Source organism: Netta rufina, assembly GCF_964035555.1.
Source record: "Netta rufina genome assembly, chromosome: 2".
NCBI lineage: Eukaryota > Metazoa > Chordata > Aves > Anseriformes > Anatidae > Netta > Netta rufina.
In genome coordinates this window covers 59,390,639-59,396,638 of record NC_140124.1, presented here as the reverse complement: position 1 = coordinate 59,396,638, position 6,000 = coordinate 59,390,639, and positions in this window count along the sequence as shown.

The window sequence follows — 6,000 nt, the reverse complement described above, 5'->3', positions numbered from 1 at the left end:
ACTCAGTATATATACATTTTGCTTCAAGCTTATAAAGCTCTTATAAAGCTATTTATCTCTTTCAAAGATGCTTAAAAAATGGAAATAGTTGGGGGGGGGGGGGGGGGGGGGGGAACAAAACAAGTAAAGGAAAACAACAAAAATAGACCTAACAAGGCCTCCGGACAAAGGTAGTGAAGCAGGATTCTGAAAAGAATGCACAGGAAGACAAAAGGACGATGCAGACAGGTTGCAGGTAGAGGTGCCTTTGCAGACCACTTTGCAATTGAAGTTGGCAAAAGTAGTATTGCTACTAGTGAGGTTACTGATAGCTTCTGTCATTAGATTCATTGTTGGAAAAGGTCACTTCGGTCATCTTTCTTGTCTCAGACATCAGCAAGTTCAGTCTGAAACACATTTTAAGCTATTCAAGCTCAAGCTTTCTTGATTTTACCACACTTGCAAGAGTTGCTTTGTCAGCAGAATGATGGGAACAGTGGTAATCAGTCCAGGATGGAAAAATCTGTGTTACGCAGATAGCTCTGAAGAAGATAGATTTGGGATGGCTTAAGTCACAAAAGAGCCTAAGTGTCATAAGACTGGAAGAAAAGAGGGAAGTATCTGGTTCAGAGTGTTAGTCAAAGAAAGAATATGGAAATGGTCAGTGGAAAGGGAGTCTAGACAAAAGTCAAGACCCGGCCACAAAGCACGTTGTGGAGCCTCTGAAGAAACAGAGTAAAGAAATGAACGCAGGTCTTAACACCTGGAGCTTTCTACTCTTTAATGTCACAGGGAGATGTGGGACGCATTCTGTACTTCTGCTTTATGGTGCAGCAAACAACGGAGAATGGCTGCTGTGGAAATTCAAGGGGAGCGGTGTGCTTTTGAAGGTGTCAGCCTCTCACTGGGGAGTCTCCTTGCCAAGAGGTGCTGGAGGGAGAAGTCTGCCGTGCTGATGATCTTCCCCAGGCTCGTAAATAACACCAGAAATTGGAGCATTTGTTTTTGGATTCTTACATAGCAACAGCCTAAGCACTAGTAAAGGTGTGTACTTTCATTGGATGTGCTTCTGCTGCTTTTCTCTATCATACATCAATACAGCTAGAATGAAACCAGAAACTTGCTTTTTCCTTCTGCACACTGGAAAGTTTACAAGACTGAGGAAAAAAAATGCTCTGTAGCAGATCTTCTGGCAGTTTAAAAGCTTCTGAAATAGAACTTAGTACTAAGGGAACTGTAGCTGGACTGAAGCTGAACTTTTTTAATTTACAGTAAATGATTAAATACAGTGAATGGAAAAAGTGCCTACACATGCAGACGTCTTATTTTTGCTGCTCATAAAACTCACCTCTCTCTGAAATGTACATCTGCTTTCTTGTTACTCGTGGATTAAAAAACAATAATATGTTCTCGGGCTGCTGAAGGGATAGTACCTGATTTGACACTTTCATGAAGCAGTTTTCCTTTCTTCCCTCCAACTTGGTCTCCCACTAACAGGAATTTATGGAGTATTTGAGTGTATTCATGTTGAGGATGGGTATATGCTGGGTATATGAAAATAGAGTATTTAAGAGTCAGGTGAGTTGGGAAGCTAATAGGAAGAAATGGGATCAAGGTGTCCCTGTTTGCCCACACTCTTTTCTTGCATACTTCTTCTGTTGTCTTCCCACAGAGTGACTGTACTTATGACAGATTTGAATACCATTTGTCTGTGTGTTTAGAAGACAACTTTTCTTTAAACTAGAAAGAAAAGGGTGGTAGCTATGGTAGAGGCATGTCTGCTTTGTAGAGTTCCCTCTAAAGGTCCAACAATGAAGCCCATCAGCCACCCACCCGGTGCTCATTTAGATAAGCCCAAATGATTTTTGTAGACTTTACATGTTGGCATCATTCCATCCCCTCCAGCAATGCAAACCAACAGGATGTTCAGGTGGGTGGCTGAGTGGTCCTGATTCCACCAAACATGCCGGTACAGAGCTACTGCTAGCGGGACCGTGGAGGGCAGATCGAGCCTGTTCCAACAGAAGGGGCGAGAAAGGCGGGCTTATTTTCACAGAAAACCTTTGCAGAAAAGCCTTAAAATATGGTTTGTGCACAGACTGTTCTGCAAAGAAGAAAAAAATGGGGAAAAAGAGACAATACAAGACTCACCAGAGGAAAAGTTATGGTTAGGCTATCTGATTGAGGTATTTTCTCTGGGTGAAGTTAAGGAGTGTGTGTGTGAAACAAAGCTCTAACAGGACAGATGTGATAATGGAAGGAGAATTCTGTCACTTGCTCTCTGGGTTGATGTTACCAATTGTGTGTTTAAAATGTACAGAAAATGTTATTTCTCCGTCACCTCACAGCAGCAAGGAGGATAGGCTACAGGAGTTAATGTATCCAGTGATTATCCTGAGAGGAAATCAAATGTCAGAAAACATAACCAGATGTAACAGAAATCCTGAAAGCAGGGATTTAAAGGTTCTTCGTGCAGGCTTTCTACATGTTTGGAACTTTATTTAAGAAGCTATTCTAAGAACAGGAACACTGGTTGTAGTGTAAGCTGTCTTCACTTTCAACAGAGATGCAATTTGGCAGTTCATTCATCTGCACACAGTCAGAGCAGTTTCTCAACCTTTTGCCCGTGGTGCACATACTGCTTTCTTAACATCTGGAAATGAACAACCAAATCATTTTGCTTGGTGTAATTTAATTGCCATAGCAACCAGATGACTACTAAAAATTTACAGACAAGGGAAATAGCTTTAGGAAAGTGGAATGGCAAGTAATCAATAGTTGGACCCATGATGCCTTCCTGTAGTTACCGACCCAAGGTGTACCCTTAACTCAGGTGCAGGTGTTTCCCTTTCACCTTTTCAGGAGACTCCTGAGGCCTTCAAATGCAAAGTTTAACTTAGGTTGAACGAATTGATGATACTTATGCAAAGACACTAGACTTCATGGAGGTGGTGAAGATGCTTCTTCTCTTCTGGAAACTCAACTGTGTGAATAGCAACTTGTTAATTCCTAACAGCTGTTAAGGGAATACAGCTCAAAAGCCTTATTTTACATTAATCTAAAAATCCTTGTTAAGCCACAGGAGGTAGTGGTTTGATTTTAAAAAAGTGCTGTGCAACTGCTACTTATAATCCAATTACTGCTGATACTACTCCCCAGTTGGCAATCAGTGTTTTTTGAAGCTCATGTTTGCTCTGTTATTTGTGGTTTATGTTGTGCAGTCATCTACAGAAGTTGTCAATTAGCTTAATTCCTCTTCCCGTTTCAGCATCAGCTCAATGGGATTCTCAAAAAGGGAATGTTTGCATCAGTGTGAAAATGGTTTTGTTCTTCTATTTATAAGCATTTACAGTGATATATCAACATCATGTTCAGCAGTAGGAACTCTTGGGAATTTCCTCATGCAAGCTACAAGGATTTTAAACCCAAAGCAAACACTTACTTATTCTACACTAACAGTTTTCAACTATGTTGACTACAGAGCAATTAGATTGTGCAAAAACACATATGGATACCAGAAGGTTTACATGTATTTTAATATGACATTGAGCAGCGTGATCACTGCTGGCAGTAGGGTAACACAGGAAGATTTCTGATAAGTGCAACCTGTTCTGAAATAATTGAGTTAAAAATTTCAGTCTAACATGCTGTCAAATTCTTTGTCTCCTAAGATGTTATCTTTTCTTAAAAAAAAATAGAAAATAAATATAATGCTAATATTTGAAAACTGCTTCCTTGCTAGCACTTGGAGGTTTAACTTTTACTACCAAAAATGCTGGCATGTAAAATCTTAATGTGGGAATACTTTTTACTCTCAAATTGCAACGAATGTATGCTAATCTAGTGTCAAAAGCTTTCCACAGCCAGTGAATATTACAGCCTACAGTTCTGTGAAATTATGTTCAATATTCTATGTAAACCAGATTTTTCATTTTTGTCAGAGAATGTTTACAACTGTGGTTGAAAAAAGAATGTGTAACAGTCATAGACCAGGGAAACCAAAGGCAGTGACATTCACCTGTGATTTTACTTCCGAAGAAGAGAACAGGCAAGAGTTTTAGGGGCTAAACTACAAATTAAAAGTTATAGTGCTGTTAAAATTTTAAATGTAAGACGTGTACTAAGCAACTCTCTGATATAAAGTGCTGCAAACGGAATGGATGACTGGCTGAAAACATCTCCTGGATGTGAGCACATGGAAATAGCAGGGAACTAGTGGTAACCTCTAGGAGAGGAAGGGTAGTTTGACCTTGTTCTGGCACCGAGCTTCTGCCCCTCCGTTTCTCGCACAGTAACTGTGTTCCCAAAGAAGTACTGAGGATGGGATAAAGTTATTTTAATGAGATCTAAGCTGCTTTTAAGGGCAGGCCTAAACTTGCCCTTAAGCTGATAAGGATAAATTTTGTTAGTTTTGTTACATTTTGTAAAGGTAATTTCAGAAATCCTCATTGTGGAAGTGTTCTTAAACTCTAAACCCACAAAGCATGTATTTTAAAGAAAACAGAAGAAAACGAAAATGATTTAATTCTTCGTGCGTAGTGATACATCCAGTTGAAAACAAAAGTTGCAGTAAGCAAAAATAAAAAAAAAAAAGATTGTGAACTGACTGAATGCTACAACTACACTACTGTTAAATGCTAACACGTTGGTGATTTCCTTCCTGTTTTTTGTGGTGTGAGTAGTTTTTTGAGCCATCCCGAATAATGGAGAAGTATACATAGCTACCTCTCAATTAGCTCACAAGCTTCTGAGAGACTGCAACATGAAATCAATATATGATTCCTCAGCAACCAGTGGGTGCAATTTTCCATTTTCCTTCCTAATACAAACAAGCTGGAAGGAAGGAGAACTTGGGGAAGGGAAAACAAAGTCTCCATTCTCAAGAATTCAGTGGTAAAAAAGATTTAATTCCTTGCAAGACAGGGTTGGCTCGTGTACGAAAAGCACATGAACAACTTGGAATTCAGAGCAATTACTAGACATTGCAGTTTATTGCAGAGTTGGTAAAGAGCACTGAAAAACCAATGGGTGATATAATTTTCAGATTTTGTTAGATACATAAGTATCTTAGGTGTACAAGTAAATCCTCTGATGTCAACAAGACTCCTTGCAAGTGTAACTCAAAACTCAGTCTATAAAAACTCTTAAGGGGGAGTTGAAGAATAGATACTTGCAGGCTTTACATAAAATGCATGTTTCTTCTCCTAGTTGTCTAATGAACACATTTGCATAAAGTTAGGATAAAGATATCCCTAACAAGAAAAGAAAAACAGCCTGAGTGCAGAAGAACTTTCTCGTTTTGTTGACCAGAAGCATTTTCTCTGCAAAATGTCTTATTGCTAGTTTTAAAAAGTAGCTTGATATGTATGTTTTAAATACTGCTTTAATTGAAGTTTCAACACTCTAACTTCCATGTTTTCCAATTTCAATGTAAACAGTGTGTCCACAGTGCCAGAGAAGAATGACTATTCTATATTACAAAATCACCGTGAAAACTCTAACTTAAACTATCTTTGAGGTATTATACAATCTGGGATTTTTCCCCACCTGGTGTGTTACCATGTGACACAGAATTGAATGCCGGTGATTTAAGTTTTCTTACTGTGATACGGAGCTCATTGTTAAACACAGTAGCTAGCAAATAACAAAAAATGAAAACAAGTATTTGCTAGAAGAGAGTTAGTAATGAGTTATGCAATTTCTTTTACAAAACTGAATGGAAAGTAAGTCTTGATGGACAAAGGCAGAATGCAAATAAAACAGAATGGATAGAACGTGCATCAGTCCGAACTTCTGAAGAGAGTGACTTACCTTAAAGTCTAAGTCGTCTGTTGAGGAAAGAACAACGCCCATATTCTTAGTGTATTCATTACAGAAGAATCCCTTCATTAGCAAAGCACAGACATTATTTTGTTTCATGGGCTCATGAAGAAAGGATGCATTGCTGATGTGCTTTTTATCATCAAATGCTATTTCCAGAGCCATCCTGTTCCTATGAAGAGGCTTCATAAACAAATGAGG